The sequence below is a fragment of the Parus major genome, chromosome 2, assembly GCF_001522545.3.
Source record: "Parus major isolate Abel chromosome 2, Parus_major1.1, whole genome shotgun sequence".
NCBI lineage: Eukaryota > Metazoa > Chordata > Aves > Passeriformes > Paridae > Parus > Parus major.
In genome coordinates this window covers 28,352,449-28,376,183 of record NC_031769.1, presented here as the reverse complement: position 1 = coordinate 28,376,183, position 23,735 = coordinate 28,352,449, and the positions used below count along the sequence as shown (strand labels likewise).

Sequence of the window (23,735 nt, the reverse complement as noted above, 5' to 3'; positions counted from 1 at the left end):
AGTGTTCATAACTGAACAACATTACCAACAACACTACTACTGTTGGTTACCAGAAAGTAATAGTTATTCATAACCAACAAGGTTATGAATGGGTGGCTGGATTAATAGAACCTCATCAGAAAAGTACTCTTTGGCTTAAAATCAGAAAAAATTTAAATAAAACAGTAGGAACTGAGACTCAAGTTCAAAATGGTTCTTTTGACTTCAAACATATGCAAAATTTATAGTGGGTTTCCCAGTTGAAAGTTTAAGGTAGTGGTCTCACTTCTGCTTTTCTAAGGGAAAAATAACTAGAAAAATGAAAAAAAAAAAAAAAATCTGCTTCTGCTGTGGGTCTGAGAGGTTTTTCTTTTTTTTTCTTTTTTTTTTTTTTTTTTCTGCCTGGGTTGGAAAACAATAGCTATTAGACAATATTTAAAGCTAGATTGATACCACTAATTGAATATTGTTTAATTTCCCCCTTACCCTCTTGTTACATTGTCAAAGCTTTGGTGTGTAAACCAAATGGTTCTTGAATTCCTTTGATAAGAGTCTGCAGGAATTCAGCAGGTATTTTAAGAGGTTTACTTAAATACAATTTGAAAAATGTTTGTAAAATTTCCTGAGTAGCCTAATAAAGTAGAAGGGCTTGAAGTAAGAAACTCTAAAATTTTGGAACTATTTATCTTTCCCTTGAGACATAGCTTTCAGACTTGAATTATTTGGGTATTCTAACTGAACTCTGGGAGAATTCTGTCGTAATATACACCCTCAATACCTGCCCTGCTGAGTTCTTTATTCATATATGAAAGTGTCTCTTACTAAGGGATGAGTAGAAGAAAAAGATTAGATTCTTATTCCTATTGTTTATAGGGAATTTTATAGCTCCCTTTTCTTTCATGAAGAAGAAAATAAAATGAAGTGGTTCTTCCTCTGTTCTTTACAAGTTTCTGTCATTAAAAGAAATACTTTGTTGTCATCTTGAGGTCTTCTCTAGTCTACTTTCCTATACTTTCTTCCTTTTGCTTAGTCTTTTATCCATTATATTACAGTTTTTTCTTGTTTTTTTAAGTCCTTTGTTTGACACTGACTATGTAGTCCATTTTAATAAGAGACAAAACTACCTTGCTCACAATTTTTCTTTGAAAATACTAAAAAAATAGGTGTCCTTCAGATAATTTGCTCTTGGGCAGATCAGAATAAATAAGAACAAATAATGTTTCTGAGTGATGCCGGTATTTCCACGCTTGACATTTTATCACAAATCAACAAGTTAATTTTGTGATCATAGAATCATAGAATAGTTTGGGTATGTGGTATAAAGATCCTCTAGTCCAATTCTCTGCAATTAGCAGAGACATCTTCAACTACATCAGGTTGCTCTGAGCCTCTGTCAAGCTGATCTTGAAAATTTCTGGGGATGAGGCAACTACCCCCTCACTGGACAGTTTGTTCTGGTGCTTCACCATCTTCACAATGAAAAATGTTTTCCTTTTTTTGTCTGAATATTTGTAATGAATTTCAAAGTGTTCCCATTCTGAAATAAATGACCCATTTTTAAAATAAATGATACACTTTTGCTCCCAATGCATTATATGCATGTTCTTATGGATCTAGTGGAATTTATGTTAAAAAAAAAATCTGAGAGATTGGTGTAGATTTGTAAATTCATGTTGAAATGTCTGCAAACAGTGTTTTACCTCAATGTTGATGTGATCATTTTGAAACAGTAGTACCAGAAAGCATAAGAATTACATAAACATATATTTTCCCCAGAAGTTAGGTCTAAAATTTAACCTAAAAACTGTTTCTCTTCATCATTCCAAGCTGTTTGTCCTTCATGATATAATAACATGGGTAATCTCCCTATGTTGATTTTAAACTTCCTTTCTTCTGTTTTATTTTCACATTCTCTTGCAATTTTTAAGAGGTGTAAATTAAAACATTTATTTAATTATTTTGTTTTCCTCATCCAAAAATCCCTTCTTTAACATACACCTAGATTTAGCTTTGATCTTTTTTAATCTAGTATTTCTAGTAATCATAACTTGTAATATACTCAAAAATTTTCTCTTTGCATCTTCATCCTTATGTGTTACCTAATTAACAATTCTTTAGTAATCCAGTGTTCAAGAATGAAATCACAACATCATGTAAAAGAGTTTGTGTTTATTTTTTCCTTAAATTATGCCTTCAAGGGCATAATTACTTAAGGATGAAGTGTTTCAAGAGTTTAACAAACAATTCCTTCTCAGAATGGTTGATGGTGCACATTGCAGCAGATAAGTGAAAGACTGATTTTACCAACAGTATTTTTAGTGAAAAAGTATGTTGCTATATTCAATATGTTTTGGGGATTTTCTGCTACTTTTTCTGCTACTATGTTTCATATGTTCCTATTTCTCAGCACTGATTTAGAACCAGATAAGATTTCTAATGACCATATCCTTGACGTACCATTTGAAGGGTATTCTAACTACCAAAAATAGGTGCTTTAAACTGAAAATTACTGTGTTTAGCTCAGAAGAAGACTTGACAATTATCAGAATTACTGCATTGAAAAATATCTTCTGGAGGGAAACTAAATGGAATTGAAGAAATGTGAGAAAACTAGGGTGTCAGTGAGAGAAGGGAGAAGAACCAAGGAAACAGGGAGCAAGCCTTTCCCATTTTGCAATTAGATTAGCTCAGGTGGGCATGAAAAAACCAGCTGAAGATGGCAATCTGAGCAGAAGGAGCAGTCTTGCTCCTGCCTCTATCCTCTTATCCTCCTTCCTTGCTACCCTGCTACCTGACTTTGCTAGCTGGGCTGACTTATCCAGACAAATACTTTTTTTCAGGTAAGTGATATAACTTGCTGTGGAGCAAGAAAGTTTCTTAGTGTTAAGGCTCAGGGAAGGAGGAAGTAAAATGATGTTGTAGGTGTGTAAGAAAGGAAAGACTTCTGCTTTTGGTAAAGCTGCAATCTTAATAATGTTGTTTACTGTGTCTGCAGTGAAGTAAAAACCACATTGGCTCCATCGATATTTTGAAGATGTGTATTACTAGATTTGGTTTCTTATGAAAATTATGGTTGTTTTTATCATTTAAACATACTCTCTCTGCCATTGTATTTGAATTCATTCCATGATATACTCATGGGGATCTCTCCCAGTGTCCTTTTCTTCTCCAAGAAAATAATTTGAAGCTATCATTGCTACAAAAGTGACCACAGGAGGTGGAACAGTGTACATTCCTCAGCATGCATTTTCTGTTCCTTTTCCTGTATGTGTTTCATGTGGATGATTAGGTGAATGTGGAGGGGGGAGAGGGAGTGAATTTTTTTGTTGTTTCTTAGTTGGAGATTTTATGTTTTATTTGTTTGTTTAAGAAAAAAGTGGTGCTATATAAGGAATTTTTTTTATCTTAAGAAAATTATTTCTTGGGTGGAGGTCAGTGAAAACCTCAGTGACAAGGAATATATTTGACTGGTTTGAAGAGCTGGTGTGTTTCTTTTGAGAATCTGTGCTGCAACATCCTATACTAGTTAGCTTTCTTTAGGCTGATTACTTCATGCCTGCGTAATGTGATGATTGTGTGTATTACTAAAGCCAAATCATTTTCTGTCAGACTGGGCCTGGAGCCTCCTAACCACCTGGAGGTAGCAGAAAACATTGCTTGTGTGTTCAGTTATGTGACGGTTCAGCAGGCACGATATGTAAAAATAAATCTGTGATGATGGTCCACCTCTTTAAAGTGTTTCCATCCAACTGCTCTAGTTTGGCATCAGCCAGCATATTCCATGAGCTGAATTTGGTCAAACACTGGCTGTTATTTGACAGTAGTACTAATGAGGAGCAAGTAGAAATGAGAGCCATTGACATGTTGTTGGAACTCTTGTTTTAAATATTTTCACCAACTCTCATAGTAGCTGCAACTCAGATTCTTAAACTCAGAGGCTAGGAGTGAGGAAAAGGGAAGAGGAAACAGATGTCTGTCTTGATGTGTTTATCTTTTACCTTTGTTGTAGTTAAGGCATTGGATCTGGGAGTAAATCTTTTCAATCCTGACTTCTGCATTGAAACTTAATGAGCTGCCTGGGTATGCCACGTTGGCTGGCATGTATTAATTTACAGGTAGGAAGGACAGAAATCTAGGACAACTTTCATGGTGGAAAAGAGAGGAAAAGGGAGGTTTTATATGTGTGTGATGTTTTAAATTAATAACTTGTTTTCTTTTCTGTTTTATGTGGGCATGTGGTATGTTAGAAATACAACCAGCTTTGGAAGATATACAGAATCTTTTGCTGGAGGGTATAATTCAGCCCTTACCTAATGAAGGTAGAAATGAGCTTTATTGTGGTCAAATTGTTTATTTACTCCTCCAGAGTATCTAAACTTGGTAGATGCAGCTGTTCCAAAAAACTTTTGGAGACAATATTCTGTACCAAATGCACTGCTTCTCTGATCCTTGATGCAATTCTAGTATTTCTTATGGCATAGGATCTAGTTGGTTTGGATAAATATCTCTTTATTAAAGAACTTATTTACACTGTATCCTGTGTTCCACAGAAGTCCCTCTTAATGTGATATATTATCACACTACTTATTTCTCCTTTCATCATACAAAGAGTTGCTGTTACTTCACTTGTTTCTTAGTATAATTTACCAGTGTTGGAATACTGACTTATGAGTACAGACATAAAACAAACATATACTCATAACAACTTATTTCCACATCAACGATAGTTTTCTGCTCTGTAGCATTTTTTCTTGGTCCCTCGTTAAGATCATCTGTGCCACATTTCAAAGAGCCGCGTATCCCATATTTGGTTTCCATTAAGGTGAAAGCTCCATGCCCTGTGCTATGATTTATGACCTCAGCATTTATGCAGTCTCTGTGCCCTAACTAGATTGGCTGGTGTATTTCAAATGTACTTCAGAAATGAAGCTGGGGATGGAAGGAAGCACTGCTGCCTATGATAAAAAACCTTGTCAACACACATGGAATTAAACAAACACACGTTGTAATCATTTTTTCTATGTTAGCTTAATTCATAAAAGTTTGCTGTGCCATGCAGTGTGTCCCTGGGACTGACTGGACTGTAATATTCTTGACAACTGCCCTAAGGGGAATAATGTCCCTTGGAAAAAGTCACAGTAAAATCTGGCAGTAGATTAAGTTAGTTTCCACTTAGGTGTGACAGCAGAGTCATTACTGATTTTAGACTTAGCCAGTTTGAGAGTCGGCTTCACCACCATCAACTAAGGACTGTGATGTATAGTTCCAGATGCTCTGGCCAATTGACCGTAAAATTGCTCTGCATTTCTGGCAGAGCAGTTGAGCTGGAGCTTTTAAAATCTCCACTCCCTGAGCTCAACACCCTTCCCCCTCTGCTTAAAAGCTGCTCATTATTCTTCTTCTGCCCACTGATCTTAGCAAAAGAAAAACTTCTGGAATCAATTAGAAGTGTCTGCACTTGATGAGATTTGCACGTGAGTTCGGAATTGCGAGGCTTTGATAGCGTCAGCCAACAGCTGCAGTTTCAGGTGGTAAAATCGGGGAAGGAATTTTCCAGGGTTTATTTACAATCATAAAATAAAACAAAAATCAAGACAAGTTGGAAACCATCTAATGTGTTGTTAAAATGAAACCTGAATTGGGTTATATATTTATTTTGTCTGAAAAAAAAAAAAGTAAACTGGCAGTTTATTATCAGGATCTTTTCAATTACCTTGTAATTACTAGGCTGTATGGAGCAGCTGTAATAAAATGCAGTCTATGGTCTGCTTGTTGGTGTTTTACCTGTGAAAGAAGCATCTGCTATTACTTTTGTCACTTTAATTGTTTGACAAGACAAGGAGGTAGTCATACATAATAGAAATCAGAAGCATGCAGTCAAAGATAAAGCAAAGGTAGTACTCAGAACATAGAAAATACATGTTCACATATACTGACTGAAATTTTGTGTTTTCTTCTGTCAACACTTGCACTCATAGATATATAGTTTATTTTTTAACCCTTCTTATCTCAAAACAGGTAGTGATTGGCATGTAGCTGTATGCAGTGTTTGCATTTTAAAGGTAACAGCCGTGCCAATGAGATTAATAATGTTCATTTTTATATCTGAAGGTGTCTGCAAAAATGAAGCTCTACTATTTCACACATCTTGTAACTGATCTGATTTGTTTTGTAAGTCAAAGCACAATTTTTCTGTAAGCCAGTAATGCTACAAACCCTGTCAAACTGCATTCTTTTCTACATCATAATAACACATGGATGATGATAGAGATCTCCATACTAGCAAATCACTTAACTGATATTAGTCCCTAGTGACAACTGACATATTCCACATGGGTAGATGTCTGTCTGTGTAACTGTAGTTGCAGTACTAGGGTGTTTGGTTGGTTGGTTGGTTTTTTTGATTTTTTTTTTGATTTTTTTTTTTTTTTGTGGAGTTTTGTTTTTGAGTTTGGTTCTGGTTTTTTTTTTTTTTTGGGTGTGGGGGGGTGGGTTTGTTGTTTTGGTTTGTTTTTTGGTTAATGCACAGACTCATAAATTTTTTCATATCCACTTTTTCCACAGATGTGGAAGACTCCTATTTCCTACTTTTGACAGAGCTTATTGATCACTTTAAACTCTCATAAATTTTATGTTGAAAATTGATTTAAAGATGTCATGTAAAGTATATTGCAATGTGTAAGAGTCAAAGGCAGGGTAAGATGGGCCATTCATGTGTCCTGAATGAAAGACATTGGCTTAGTTGCAGAGATTCCCCTTCCTCCTAGGTTGTGTGGGGAGAAACAGAAGATGCAGTCTGAGAAATGTAGCAGGTATCTCCCAGCCATGAAGAACACCCTTTAGTGGAGACCCTTCCAGCATCACTCTGCATGGCCAGTATGTGTGCATTCTCTGGTCTGTCTTTAGCCCATCAAGCTCACCCTGATGTGGTCAGCACAGCCTGATATGTAAAATTAGTGGACTGCTTTCCAAAACTAGATAGCTTACCTCCAAAGCTATTGCACCTGGCAGGTGGGAATTATCCTAAGAAGAGAAGAGTGGTATCTGTGTTCCCAAGACCACAAATACAAATGACTTAGTTTGAATTTTATCTTCAAACATGATAGGCAGAGTGATTGAATTAACTTCTAAGAGATAAAAGTTTTAATCAAACAAGCTGTTTCTGATGTGGAAAAGATCTGGGTTTGGCACATATAAGGTGACCACAAAGAACCAACCTGATATTTCAAATGTTTTGGATATATCTATCTCGTACAGTTTAAATAGAGAAGCTCCAAATATTAAAAATACATGCAGTCCACTGTTACTCAATATTTCCATCTTGCAAGGGAAGACTCTTCCTCCCATAAATGTCCCTTCCCACTTCTCTAACAATGAGCAGAACATGGCAGCTATGAAAACTTAACATTTCTGCAACAGAATGTTGTAGGACATGGAGATTTGGACTGTAATTTAGCCCACTGGAGATCTAAATCACTTCATTTGTGTAGGAAAGCAGAAATTAATTCAAAATGTTCTATAATATGTTTTATTACTTTTTAAAATCATAAATGCTATCTTTTGCTCAGTCTGTTTTTTTCAGAAGCTTTTTGTGAACAAAGAAAGAAAAGCAGAGTAGAAGTTGAGTCTCTGTTTTCCTACTAGCAGCACCTGAAATAACTACAGAGACTGAAAACTAGTTCATGACATCTGGGCAATTGCATGCTAAATTCTAACCAGCCAGTGCCTTTGTCTAAAGTGGCCAATAGATCAGTAAGATAAAATCAAGCCATTATCTGTGCTGTGATTTATTTCCTTTATTACTACCTTGTTACATCATTCCCCTGTGCAAGTTCTGTTTTCTATGATGGGTAGAGTCAGAGAATAAGGGAATATAGAGAAAGTAACAATGCTATATTTGATTTTATATTTGGGTATTACACAGCACAAAGAGAATGTTCTAAAATTTCCTTCTCCTGCCAATGCCAAATAAAAATTGCCTGATGAAAGAAGATTAGCAAATGCTGTGTTTAACAACTGATTACCAAATGCAGAACACACAAAACACTTTGTATGTTTAAAAGTTGGAAATAGGTGTTATGAGAAAAAAGTAAATGTAAAGCACTAGTTATCACTTGAAACCAAGGCAAAAAAATACAGCAACCCCCTATAGAGTCTGGGAGTGATCACATCTGTCCTGACAGAATTTGTTTGGTTTATCTTCATGTGGAAGCCATGAAATGTTTAAATAGGTTGTTTATTTTGCTGATTGGAAGCTAATACAGTTGAAGATGCCTGGTTTCAGTTTGAACATTCTAGATTTTGCTTTATGGAGAAAGAAATGCTATATTTTGTCCTCAGCTGTTACCTGAAATCATTGAACATCTGCATATGACTATAACTCCCTAGATCTATTAATTTCTCCCCTTTTTTCTATATGTAGTTTGTCTACAAAGAGTGGTCAGATACTAGGAAACAGCTAAAAGTGGTAGTGAAGCAGGATGCTAAGAAGCAGAGTCTGGCCATTAACTGCATTGTTTCATACCTACATCATAGCTCCTTCCACATCCTTTTGAGACCAACCTAGTGAGTTTATCACATTCTAGGGAAGATACCTGTCATTGCACATATGTGAAAGGGCCTATCCCACTTCTGCTTGCTATGTAAGCAATGAATAGTTGCCATCATCATGGCTGAATTCCTAGTCAGTTTTTTTTCCAGGCTTAGAAGTGAAACCTATTAGTGAAACAGTTGCTTCATTTGGAAAAGTCAGGGGGGGTTTATGTATACATATTTCTTTCAAGTTCTATGTCATTTTCAGCTGAGAACATTCTATCACAGGATGAGAACTGTTCAGGAATGTATTTCTAATGTCTTTTTGGGCTATCTCTGCTTCTAATGAAAGTGTTGCCCTAAAGTGAATCTATTCCATATGTATCTTTCCGTACTATGTGCATGGATGGTAATTAGCTCCCGGGGTTATCTGAGGCTTATTAAACTGCATCCTGAGACCATAAAACATGTAAAAGGCAGGAATTCATCTGTCAGACTTGTGAATTGGACCTAAAAATGTGTTACCAAGATACCAACAACTGAGAAGAGCTTCTTGCTAGGAGCAACCTGCTAGAATTTGCCTTGCCTTCTGCCTATCAGTCTAAAATGTACAGTTCAATAAAAAAACCATGGCATATGCTTTGATACGTTTTAACAAGCACTGAATAAAAGTTGCGACTTTTCTAAATAAAAGGATACAGAGCTCCTTACTCCTACTCTTCCCTTTTATTTTTTTTATTTTTTTTGTGTGTGTGGTAAATCAAAAGATGGTAAAGGAAAATTGAAGGGATTAGGGAAACCTTTTTTCTAGTTCTCTAACCAAATCAAAATAAACTAAATCTTATAAAATATTTTGAGGCCTGCAAAAATTGGAAATCATGTTTTTTACAAAATGTTAGGGCAAACACAAACAAGTTAGGGGTTGGAGGTGGGTAGTTAGAATGTTTCATCCTACATGTATTGATACACATGTATTTCACTTTATTTTGGATTTTTTTTCACCCCAGTAGTACAAAATAACAACAGTCAAATAGCAGAACAAATTATTGGCTGAAACAAAAACACCTCACTCAAACTTCTTGGTTTAAAATAAAGTAAAAAATCCTCAAATTGCTGTGAGTCCATTCATCTTGAAATAACGCATTTCAAGGAAAAAAATTCTTAGTTTTAGTTGTCCCATCTCTACTTATAAGAGCAGAGAGAGATAAGTGAGTGTTTCGTCTAAATGGCTATCTGAGGATCTTGCTGTTGAAAGTAAGAAGCTTTTCATTAACAGAGAGAAACTGGATATTTGAAAAAGCAAACACTGTCTAGTTTTAACACAGTCCTGAGTATTGGTAGAGCATTAGCACCTTGGATTCAGGTCAGCTTTTTCACACTCTGATTTTTTTCGGTCATTTTACTTTACTCAAGGGTAGCTCACTTGAAACAGATAAAGAATTCTAGAGTACTTTGATTAAGAATAGTGATAGAACCAATATTGTTATATAGCCTTAATTTTTATATAAATTGGTTCAATCACAATTTGATATTTTCAGGTCTCTTATTGGATTATTTATCAATTTCTAAATAATCACTAGTTTCTGGCAAGTTCTTATAAAAAGTCTCAATCCACTAAATGAATCAAATCTGCTCATTCCAGTGAGCTCCTGACTAGTGGAGAGTTAAGAGAGGAAACAAGTTCTTTAGGAGTCCAGGTTTAATTTTTGGCTTAGCAAGCTCTCTCTGGCTTTCACAACTAATTAGCATCAAATGAAAATCAAAAGCATCAGATTGCAAAAGTAACAAAATATTAGCTGTGGAAGCAGTGTGCAGGCAAACTGGTCAGTTTTTCCTAGACAAGCCAAACAAAATCTGCCCAGCTGATGACTTTGAATCCTCTACTGTTTTATTTTGATCTTTTTGGAGACTAAATTGCACGGTCTTCATGATTTTACTTTGCTTTGTGCAATAATGCATCCTAATAAACTCTACCCAGAAGCATATTTGGGCATACATGACAGTAATTTCAAAGAAACCATAATAGATTCAGCAGCAGAGATTCTGCTTTTCAGAACTGTACATCTGGACAAATCTTTGCCTCTTGGCTTAGACAGTCTCTGGATTGTAAATCATCTTTGGAAAACTCTTGTTGTAAGGGAAATGTGTTGTTAGCTTAATTGCAAAGAAACAAACTGGGGTTGATACCCTTCAAAATTCTGCTGAATGTCCACCTGTTTGAAGGAAAACTCAGAAATACAGGAATTGGGCCTTTTTTCCAAAATATGGTCCTTTGGGAGAAGGAAGTGAAAATTTACGCCCATCAAATATATTATCAATTGGACAAATTAAAAATATAATGGAAAGGAAGTGGCATGAGGGATGGCAAGCACAGACCCTCCCCAGTCCATGCAGGGCATGTGTGGTCTCAAGGGCACCTGTAATGGTTTGGGAGAGAGGGTAAAAATGGAAAGCAGGGAGGATCTGTTCATTCTCCCAAACTCTGTTATTACTTCATTTGTTAAGGATCTGAATTATTAGAATGTGAACTCACCCCTACAATACTGTAGAACTCATACTTTGCAAGGAGAGTGGGAATGAGAGAAGAACCTTGGGTTTGTATGGCATTATCTGCAATTATTAATGATCCTATTTTACATCTTTCTAGCCCAGATGCCCCGATTTCTAAAGTCTTTAGGCAAGCCCTTACAGGCAGATTACCTCTTTTTAGTTTGCTGACAAGGTCATGGAATCATGGTCAGATAGGCAGGCACATGGTAACCTTATTTCCTCAGTGGTCATGTGTTGCTGAATCAGTGATTTAAGCCTAAATGTGGTGTTGGATTTTCTGTCCTGTATTACAGAGGAGACATTGCTATTGTTAATATTCATTAGCATGAGTTTTCTTTGAAATTTTTATGAAGTTGTCAAAATTGAAAGTTCAGCTAATGTTGTATTAATGCCAGGCAAGAATGCTGTATGACTGTTCTCCAGCATCATTTCCCTATTACAGCTAATGCAGTCCATCTTACTGAAACCAAAATGCTATTGCCAGTGCACCTCTTAAATTATTCTCAAGCTGCCAGCTGTGCCATTTGTCTTTGATCCTTTCTTTCATGGTAATTGTCATACTGAAAGGTAAAACTAAAATATATTCTGTACCAAGAGCCACCTTTTCATACTTCTGGAGGATATTTGTCTTCACCAGATTGCTGCAGATTTCACATACTATTAATAGTCTTCTCTATGTGCTATTGCTGCCATCAAGTGCAATTATATAATTATGCATGTGTAACTATTCATGTACAATAATTTTTAAGTAATGCCAGCTCTCTCGCGCTCCAGCATTTTCTTACTGCTTAATTTAAAAACAACACTTAGCATTACATGAAACACATGAAACACCTCATTGTTTTATTTTAATGGGAGCTAAAAATTGAAAAATTCTGGTTGAATATGCACTTTGAAGTATGTTGCTGACCAGAAGAATAGATTGCCTTGTTAATGGATGAAATTGTCATTTAGTGACTTGGCTTTAATGGTTTTATTTACTCTCTCTGATAAGATAATTAAAAAAACCCCGTGGATTCATCAGTGTAAACAAAGCTTTCCAGCAGGGAAAACAATTATGTGTTATTACATGCAAAGAGAATTACCTCAAAGATGTTCTTCTGACCAATGTGGTTTAAAAAAATGCTTTCTAAATATTATTTTTTTTTATTACTTCTGTTTCATTATATTTAGTAAGGAAAATACTTTTCAATTGTTTATTTAGTGCTTTATGAATCTCATTTGTGTGGTTTTGATCTTTGGTGTATTAAGGAGGTCCTGAAGCATCATGTTGTCCATTGACTCTACAGTAGTAAATCAGGATTTTAATTGACTAATGAGAGGTTGGTCTTCAAGTGGCAAAGCACTTCATCACTACTACTACTACTTCATCACATTCTCTGCTTGCAATGTGCTGCTTATGAATAAATATTTCCTTTTTAAACTCTGAATTCAAGCTAGTCGGCATCCAGGCATTCTGTCAGGTACACAAGTTACTGTCAAGTCCCACAACAAAGCAATGGTCCTGTTTCCAGGTATGTACAATATAAACATGAGATGAAAGGCAGCAGATGAAAATAGACAAATTTTAGACCAATAGACAAATTTTACGACCAATCAGAGAGCATTTGGCTGAAAATTGAGAGTGTTCATAGTGAAAGAAATCAGAAGTAGCTCAGGGAAGAGAGGTGTCCTGAAAAGATCCTTCAAATTTTGAAAATGATCTTACTTTTGAAAAGGCAGCTAATGGAAATATACATAGAGAGTAATCACTTATCCAAAGGGACAGTCTATGACCCATTTATTTCAGTAGCACTGTGGGTGGACATCAGACAGTAGCATCAGTTGGCAGAGAGGATTGCTGCATTGGAGATATGAGAAGACAAGGGCCTGGATGAGAATTCCAGATCCGTGAATGGATAAGACTCATTATCTCTGGTATGTTAGAAAAGAATCTGTGGATGTGGATATGGGGAGTCTCAAGACAGGTGGGATTTGAAGATGACATATAAACAGTGATGATATCTAGAATTATGTGAAAAGGATAAAAGATTTATTTGAAAATAGATGAGATAAATAATGTAAAGTATATTTAATCTGAGCTAAGGTCATGCACACAACAATATTGGATGATGGAATTTCTGTGATGGGATGAGGGGGATAAGACTTGAAGAAAAGAGTGGGATCTGCATAGAGATGATAGAAATTGTGGTGGGATTAATAATATCTAGAGATGCACAGAATAAGGAAAAAGCTTGCACAAGGATGATGTATTTGAGCTATAAAAATGGCATAAAAACTTGATGTTACTAAGCCCTTCATAATGGCTTAAAAGAAACTTTATAAATGATCTACAAATAGATCTTTCTGAATAAAAGGAAAAATTATAGAAATCTTTTTAATTAAATAAAACTGTTTAGATACACAACACAAAAATAACACCTTTTATTCATGGTGGTGAAACTTCTGTTTGTGTTTTTGAATACATAAAAGTTAAATTTTCTGGAAACTGGGACCAAACATGTTCCCTGGTATGTGGCAGTAGAGTGCTTTAGCACCACAGGCTTTACTGTTGTCGGAGAGGATTAATCTGTGACATAGTGACTGTTCAGCCACCAGTGTCTTCTGCAGAAGCAGAAATGGATTGTAGTGCTGAGAAATCAGTAAATAGTATTTGTGACATATCAATAGCCACAAGAATTAAAGATGAGGGTACTAAATAGGATTGAAATATTTTCCATTAACTGTCCTCTCTGGTGCATGCAAAAGCATATAGATTCCTCCCTTTAATCTGTGCAAAACTGTATTAGCTCTCTTCATATGGAAAAGGGCCCTCTGAAATAAACCTTAGTATTTAAAAATATTTCCAGAAGGAAGTAATTAATTCCATAGAAAATCTGAAGTAATATATGAACAACAATAAGGAAAGATTTCAGGAGAGGACTTAAAATAAATGAGGTGCTAGTGAGACATAAGGACACTGGAAAACTCTAAGATGGGAAGAAGTGAAGGAAAATAGAATTATGAAGTTGTATAAAAGGATGTAATACAATGAAAGGAAGGAAAAGAGAAAGCAACGTGGTTTATCAGGTAAATAAAAATTGTTATGGAAAAAAGATGATGATGATTATTATAATAAATGGTATAGCTATGACTTGTTTCTAGGAATCAGAAGTTAATACCTATTCACTGAAATGTTCTCATATAGTTCTAATAGGTGAAAACAGGAGTAAAATGAAAGTTAAAATGAAATCAACACAAGTGCTTGAGAAGTCTTATAAAAGCAAGTTTGATGACATTTTGAAAAAGTAAATGACATCCTGAAGTGAGATAATCTGAGTTGTTAGGCTTTTTCTAAAAGAGAATGAAGATATATAGTCAAGTATTTTTGGTGAAAATGGTACACACTCCCTTTGAAAATATGTTCATTTTTTAATGACTTGAACACTGCATGATTTGGAACTATTCTGGATGATCTACCGCACCTGAGAGAATGGCTCTAAAGCTTCGCTATGATTTTTTTCACTAGGATTGCTACTATTTTTTTCTGCTTTAGTTTTTTTTAAATTTAATATATGCATGTATTTTCAGGAGTAGAAGACGTTACACATTGATGTACATTTAAGTAGATTATAGAATCCAGAAGAAATTACTAGTTTCTTGAAAAGCAGTGCAATGGGGAAAGTCTTAGATAAGTATAACATCCAGTGTGAAACTTTTCATTGGATATTGCTATTTAAAATAGCTATAGTACATGCTTTGTGTGTGAGTGAAAAACATAACTTGGAAATGTTTACAACTGACTGATCTATTTTAAGTAAAAGACATATATTGTTTAGGTGCTAGTGAGAAGTGTGAATGTTGTGATTGGCTACTGCACAGAAACTTTCAGACAGGTAGTATGTGGAGAGCAAATGAATTGCTACTGTGTAAGTTTAAAACTGTAGATGCAAAAGCTAAAATAATATTTAACTATATGTGGTATAATGAATCTTTATTGGCAACTGGCATTCACAGACTATTTGAAAGGCGGTATTGGCCAGACACAAGTTATTTGGCAGAGATCTTGCCTAGTATATATTTGCAGAGCCTGTCTGCATAAGGATGCTGGCAGCTTTATCCTGATTTCTATTCCAGGTGACAAATTTCTGTCCAAGCATATGAGTGATCAAATATCTTCCACTGGAATCTGGGCACTGTAAAATTTCTGAAGCTGAGTAGAAAAGTTGAAGGATTTGCTTAAACTATAATAGTCTTTGCATACCAAGGTGATGGCAAAATATTTCCACTTGGACAACATCAGGGCGAACAGTGCAGAATTGAACTAAACATTTTTCTGGAATATTGATTGCATTTTGTTGCCACTTCTCAGTGGCATCTTCTCCTAACCTAGAAGCTGTGAGCACTTACTCTTCAATTAATTTCTGCATGAAAATTAAACTTTGGGAAGTACTAGTGCACCAAATGTCTACCAAAGCAAAGAATGCTATTCAAGCCAGATGAAAACTATACCATAATCCCATTAGCTTTTTTTTTTTTTTTTTTTCTGATGCAAAGCCAATTAAAAAATAGAATAGTTTCTATTAGTTTATTTGTCTTTCCTGGAGCAATTACAATTGCTAAACTTGCCTAAACTGTATAAATGTGGAGTCTCCCCTTGTGACAGGTTGTTTAAATTTATAACTAAAGCTAGCATTTCCATCTCCAATAAAAGCCAAACAGACATTTAATTATGGTGCGTGACATTTTTGACTAAAATAGAGCCAACAGATCCTGTCAGACAGCCCTCATTGTTCATGGATTTTGAACAAATTGGGGATCTGTGAATTTATAGCCACGTTTTTCTCTACTATTGTTTAAAATAGCACACATGGAAAACACGCCATGGGTGTGTTGTAATTCAGCTTTAATGATGTAACACTTGGTTTCAGTCAATCGTTGGAGGATTGCAGTAACACTGGTTTAGTGCTTCAGACGTTGCATGTTCCGTAGCAATTATAGTCCAGCTTTCAATAATGGCTGTTGGCGGGGTATCCACTAGTGAAGTCATAGCAATTTTGAGAAAGAGCTAATAAAAATACACCTGCCTTGTAGTGGAAAACGAGCCTTTAATATCTTTGCTTTGAAGTCGAATGAAGCCCACAGCATTAACTAAAAGATACCAGTGTTATGATGCAGTAATCCACTCCCCCAGGGGAAGTGAGGGGATTGAAATATGAAAGGCTACTATTTTCTAGTCACATATTTTTTGGTCACTATAACATCATGGAGGAAAAATGGAAATAACAAGGTGATAATAAAAACTGGAAGGGTTGATAGCTCTAAAATTAGGAATATGTAAAGCAATCCCAAGCCATAATTCAGGGATGCTATGTCTTAATCGATGCGTAATGATTCAGTTGATAGTTTTAATGCAATTTCTTACTTAAATATATCCAAATCTACTTTTTGTTAATACATGGAATATTAAAACAACATTTTTGGAAAAGGTTTTTGGTTTTTTTTTTCCAGACAAATTCTCATCTTTATATTTTGGATCAGTTTAGCTTTTGACAAGATTTTTACTCAGCCACTGACTGTTTACTGCCATTAATAATGCTTGGTTTTTTCTGACCAAAAGATCTAGACTGAATTACTTTTTGTCTTTGTTCTTTTATCTTCTATCCTGATATACTTCCTATGTTTTGAATTCTTCTTCATTTTAGGAAGCATTAGTGATTACCTCTTTGTGGCATATACAGTCAAGCTATGTGTCTTTCTAGGGCAGTCCATAATGCAGTAGTTATATGCAGATATAAACTTCTGTGTGGAAGACGTGTGACAAAGTATATTTTCAATAAATGATGGGAAAAAATCCAACCTCCTTAACTGTTACTAAAATGAGAATTGAAACTTGGAGGATCCACTCCTTCCTACTGCTAAATTAGTGACTGCTTTGGCAAATGACAAAATCTTTCTTTGTGTTGGTTTAACTGAGTGGAAAATTAATCCAAGAATGCCCACATTCTAACGCATTTATTAGTTATGATTATTCTGGTAGCAAAGAGCCTTTAGAATTACCCTCAAAGGGCCTTAAGCAACTAAAAGTTACTGTGTCAAAAGAAACTGGTTCCTTGCATCCTTGGTTTGATTTTTTTCTGTGCAAAGCTGTTGTCTGTTGTGACACACTCCTCTTATGCAGAAGGCTGTACTGGTCTTACTGTGGTGAATGCACCTAAAGAAATTTCAAGTCAGATATGTATAATTAGACCTCAGCTTAGGTTCAGAGTTGTTCAGTGTGATATGTTGTGCAGCTACTTTGCAATCACTGTTGTTGAAATTAAAATCCAAACTGCAAAAAAATTGTGTGAGCATATAAACAAATGAGCCTCCTATTGTAGTAAGAGTGGCTAAGAAATGAAAATGATTGGTGTATTCTTAGCACAATAAGATTAATCATGAGATCATCAGAACTACTTCCATATTAATCACTAGATGCAATTTATGAAAAAAATCTAGAACATTTTGTCAGGAATTTTTCTGCAACATGCAGCAGCTCAGGGACTCACAGGATACAAATCCTACAGTTGGACCTCCAGTTTCAACTGTGTTAGAGGTATCTCTTAGCCAGAATTTTTACACCTTCAGGGCTGGATGTTGCCTCTCATCCTCACACTCACCAACAGTGTAGAGTCCTCAAAGGGGAGAACAGAAAGATAAAGGGCGCTTAACCCCATGCTGGTCTGATCAAACACCATTCCCTGCTAACACAGGAAGAAACATTCATCAAAGGGATATCACTTGAGAATGATCCTACAAAAACATGCACACATGCTTAACTTCACATTAATGGGACTATTTAGGTGCATGAAGTTAAGCATGTGTTTTAAATCTTTGCTAGATTGTAGTCTGTATTTCCCTTTCCACTAACCTGAGCCTTTATGCAGGGTAGTTACCTTACTGGTCTGATATGCCAAAAATTTTCTCAACTTTGAAGATTTTATGTCTGAATTCAGTTTTAGATCATCCCTAGTTGCCATAGGATTTTAATCGTGCTATGTCTGTGATTTCTATTTTTTGTTTAGGGTTAGTAGTACATTTTTAGAAATTTCAAATAATTTGTATAGACTTGCTACTTCTTCATAGCAAGCATATATATAACTGCATTTCAAATAAAAACCCCAAATAATTGCTCTTTTTTATTAAAAAAACTGGCTTCTAACTTTTCTACTAGTTTTTGCTCTTAAATGAGGCTTTAACTTTCTCACAACACTGATATAAAAATAACTAAGGGAATTACCTGTTTTAATGATTTCTGTTTTATCATTTTGGGAGTGAGTGAACCTGTGCTGTGATTTGAAGATTTCCTATTAAGCATTCAGTTTAGTGAAAAGAATGTAGAGACTGCTGAACCAGAGCAAAATATTTAGGCTCTGGAACACAGTGAGCTTTTAAGCAAATACAATGTTGAATCCTGGAGCTAAATTTAGATACACTCTGCAGTCAGTGCTAGTGACAAAAGTTTTGTTTTGCTGGGTAAACCACATATATCAGGAAGCTGTTACACTTCCTACAGACTTTGTACTACTGTCACTACATATTTTGCTGCTGTTCTTTACATTGTAAAATTCAAGTGTATAATTTGCATCGCTACTCTGAAAGTAAATTGCTGTTGAGGTGCTTGACACCTGCCAGCACTGGTATTCATTTCAAGCTGTAAAACACTACTTTGAAATAAATATTGGGAAACTCATTAAATGTTGTCGGCTGTGTCATCTGTGTTAGCATAAAATAATAAGAATATTTCTGGATTCTATTTTCTACTAAAAAAATGAGCAAAACTCTTTGTGAGTGCTTTTCTGTACTTCAAAATTATTTTCTAGAGTTAAGTTCCCTGCTTTTTATCAATTCTACACACACACAGTTTTTTCCATGTGCTTCTTTAAGAAGCATGTACAGTTTCTGGTTTTATACTTAGAAAATTCAATATCCAATTAAGGGATTAAGTGGGCCAAGTCAGACAAGTACTCTGAAAGTGAAGTTCCTGTAGCTTCCCTTATTTCCAAGCTGAGACAAAAACTAAATTTAAATGAACTTAAAGGCTGCACAATGCTTAAACACAGTAGAACGTAAGTTTTGACCCTGACTAGTTCTGGATAACTCCCAGTTGTTTCAGATGAATGGAGTGCAATATCCAAGGAAATAATCTTTTATATTAGGAATTTTGCTAGTTTGTATGGTCATTTCTCCTTTATTCTTTACTATCAGGAAACCTCCCTGCCTCATGAAGCATATTTATCAATCCTATGCTTATGTGTACTATGTATAACTTCAGTGGAACTGGACTGAGAAGTGTCATAATCAAATAACCCCTACAAAAATAATGTATTAAGACAAAGATGGTTGTAATCATACATATTAAGCAGATATTTTCAACTGTAAAGTGTATACAATTTAGTATTAATTTTTTGCAGTGTTTATAGGCTTATTTTTCATAAGATGAAAGAGAAAATGTGAGAGGGAAAAAAAATGCTTTTGTCATTAGCTTGATGAGTCCTTCATACTTGTGGTCCTACAAACGCAATTTCCCAGTCCAGATCAAAGACTCCAAAATTTTTTAATTTTCCTCAAAGGGAAGAAATTGCTACATAATAATGCCTGACAGGTAACTTGTGATCATCCCACATTTTTCTTGAACTTTCACCAACTCCAATCCTAGTGAGTTCAAACTTCTCATCTTAATTTTTAGATCTCCCATACAAATTCCCACTGTTTTCCAGGCTCCTGACTGCATAGGGTTGTCTCCCATCACCTCCCATTTCATTGGGAAGGTCAATCTTGAGCCTATGCCTTATGGTTTAAATGTCTATCTTGTTGCTCTTCTCATTTGTTGAGCTGATTTCTTAAGTTATTATTTACTAATGTCTCCTCCCTCAAATCCTCTCTCAGGATCTGCATATTTGAGGGCTTTGGAAAGACAGGAACCAGTGTGTTAGTGTTGGCCAAAAATACCCCTTTAGATGGCTGCTGGCTCAAGGTGGCACGTGGTACAAGCATCCCTCACAATTGTCTGTCTTACCTGTGAGCTCTTGTTTGCCATGACAAACAAGCTTATAAGAAAAAAGGCAGATTAAGGCTTGCTTGTAACCCTTCACCTTCTGAAACTGTGATCCTGATTTCAGCTGCAGAAGTTGACTTTGTTGAAATAGTAAAATTACATGGCTGCCCTAAATGAATTGCTGAATTGCAGGTTAATAGGCACTGTTAGTGCTGTTAGTAGGTGATTTTCTGACAGAGATACATTATTAATGTGACCTCTCTGAGGGCCCAGTCCTGGACCATGCAGCAGATGTGTTGTGGTGGCTGACAGTGAAACCCTGAAAGCAATTACAGAGTACAGTTTGTCCTGGAAATCATGGGGGAATCCTTCAAATAGTATTAGAAAGCATTGTTGTAATGGAGCCTGTGAATCTCTGTACAAGGCTAGAAATGGAAACTAGCAGCTCAGAGAGAAGCATATGGCTGAATTTATGTTGGGAGGACAGAAAAGAGTTGTAGGTAACAGCCCAGAGGCACAGACCTTTCATGCTCAGAATCATAGCCTCAAGCAGAGGTGTTAAATCAGTGTTTCCAGACTAAAAAAATTTACATCACCACTGAGACAAATTCAAGCTTCCTGACGGAGCCATCTGATGGAAGATTTGAGCAGGGAGTCAGATTATGATCATATAAATTAGACCAGATTTTCTGAAGAGGAAATAATGCAGCCTTATACACCAAGTTGTTTTTTTTAGGTGAAATGTCATGATTAAGTATATAGACGCTCTGTAAGCTCCTGTGAGTTATAATTTGTAGCTACTGACACGCTAAGGAAGGCAGCTTGTGTATTCAAAGTTGTGTAACTGATAGCCAATAATAAGCATTAGCAGTTAGCCAAATAAGAATTTTGCTGCTTTTGGTAAAGAAGCGTGCTTGCAGTTTTGTGTACAGCTAACTTCTAGCACAGAATCATAGCCACTGAACTTGAGCCTCTTGAATCATTGCATTTTCTTGGATCTGCTTAATAAAACCACTGCTATTTATGTGTCCAAATCAGTTTAATCTAGGCATAAGTCCATGGGAACAAAAACACCCTCTATTTTTGTATTTTCAGTCATAAATCAATTAGATTTTCAGTTATTTACTTTAGTGTTTTACATGTAAAGTGACACAAATCTCAATGTTGTAGCTTTTCTGTGTATTTTGCAGATTACACCTGGCAGTTTGACAGAAAGCTGTCCAAGTAAATGACCAGAATTAATTACTATTCAGTAGAGTAAAAATTAGACAGGGATGTAATATACTACTTTATATTTTCTGCGTTATGGTTCATTAGGTGTATAAATAAATCTTTTCAATACACTTTGGCAGTATGGAAGTAAATTGTCATTTTAAATTAAAGTCTCATTAGTAAGATAGTATACACCTTGATATCAGAAGTGCACTTATTCTTGTATTGATGCCAAATGATAGAATTAACTGTCAGTGTTCTCCAGTCACCTGAACTAGGTAAAAATCAAAAAATATGAGAAGTGATTCTGTTAATTTTGTATTTGAACTTTCTTGTATCTCTTCCCATTGCTGCATACCCAAGGGAAAGAATTCCTAGGCCTAAAATTCCACTGCCTCAGGTCTTGAGAGAATTGTAGAAGATTAAGAATCCTGCCTACAAGGGAGGCTGAAGAAGGGAAAAACAGCCAGTTTACAGGCCTAGGGGGATTAATAAGTCTTCCCATATTTCTTGGCATCCCATTGAACTGAAGTTATAGTGAGGCTATGGAGATGAAGGTCTGGTGTCTTTTTCCCTTCTGATCAAAGTGGAAAAGAGATTTTGCCCCACTTGTTTTATCTCTCAGTCTTGTTGCCACCATTTTCTTTTAAAGATTGGAAATTCAAAACTTCAGGTTAGTAAATTAATTTACCAAATAAAAACTAGTTATAAAGGTTTTTGCACTGTTATGGTTAGGATGGACATCCTATATATTGAAAGTAAAAATCTCTCTGTTAATGTGGGAGAATTTGCAAGATATTTCTGTAATCTGGAAGTACACTGTTTGTATCCATATTGGAAAAATAATTTAAAAAATGGTCAATTTAAAAAGGCAGAATAAAATAATTAAAGAAAAAGTGTTCTCATCTGAGAATTGTCATGACAGTACTGCAGTGTGCTTATTTGAAAATAAGTCATCCACTGAATGCAACATAAGGGTTGGTCAAACTTCTTTAAATCTAGCTGTAAGGACAGAAAATACGGAAGGTCAGTGGAGAGTGTATATTCAGAGGAAAAAAAACCCACACACTTTTGGATAAAAGGAGCTACTTCCAGAAATATTTTTAAGGCTAGCCACAATTAGGAAAGAAATATGAAAGGGTGGGGATCTGTGGAACAGGCTAGCAAAGGAAACAAGAAAAGAAAAAAGTGTCAAAAAGTTCCAAAATATAATATTTATAGTTCAACAGGAAATTAGCAATAAAGTCATGGTGCTTGTGAGTAGAGTTGAAAGAAAGTGGACACTGCAGGGCAAGCCAAGGTAATCCTTTCAGTTTCCACAAGGAGCAGAATGCAAAGGGTGATAAAGAAGTTGTGTTTCTGAATGTAAACCTGTGCTGTGTGTAGCCATAGCTATGTCCCTATCTTACTTTGGCAGTATAGCAGGAAAAATGGGTAAGTTGGGATTTTTTACCTCTAAAAATGGGGCCTTCTTTGAAAATACCAGTTTCTGTATTAATGGCATATGGAATATGTTGCAGCCTTGTATTAGGTCCTATGAACTGAGAACAGAAAGCAATTGTGAAAAAGCATCACAGGAGTTCCTTTCATAGAACTTATGTGTAATAGTACCTCATACTCTTGTTGTCAACTGCGTGTCACCAATGGTCACCATGGTGGTTTGCTAGTGCTCTAATCTGCTGTGCTTGACTTGCACAGATAGAACTGACTAAACAAGGGACAAAATAGGAGAATGAATTTGTGTGAAGACTTTTTTGGTAAGAGAAGTAGGGAAGGGAGCAGAGAATTTAACACTTTTTCTGTAGCAAAGAAATATGGATCAACTTTCACTTGTGAATTCACTCATTCTGTCAGGCCTCTGTGTTCTTTGCATACTAATACTGGTGTGACAGAACTGAAAGGCATAATCTTTTATTCTAGTAAAATATCACTTTCAGAAAAATCCTGTATTTATTTTATTGGTGGAAATGAATTAGCTACCTTATGAGAAATTTCAAATGCATCAATGCCAAAAGACATAATGGCGGATGTGGTTTCAGGTCAAAAAGAAAAAAAAAAATATGTAGACATCTCTGAGGGATTGTTGAGTATGGTTTGTTGTAGTGGCATCTAATTTAAGGCATCAGAGTTTATTTTGGAGCTGTCCCCAAGTGACTTATATAAGTCTGTCTGTCATCTCCCATTAGCATGTGCTAGTTGCAAGAGGATGTGGGAAAAAACAATGGATTAAATATTAAATGAAGCTTTGATCTAAAATAAAGGAAATGCTTCTAACTACCAGAGGGTCCTTCCACAAAAAAATCAAACCCTCTCTTTCCCAAAATATGTCTTTTAACCATTAGCTTATTGTCATTATTATAAACGTAGTTTTTAAAAGTATGATTTAGCACATACAAGCTTAAAGACACTTCTTTATAGATAGCCCTTTCTGTCATTTACTGTTTCA

At 35.5% G+C, this 23,735-nt stretch overlaps 1 protein-coding gene across 5 annotated transcripts in view; it reads left to right on the top strand.

Annotated features, from left to right (window-relative positions):
• The window catches only part of AGMO (alkylglycerol monooxygenase), a 185,112-nt gene that overhangs the window by 107,316 nt on the left and 54,061 nt on the right, over positions 1-23,735 (top strand). The window lies entirely within an intron of this gene.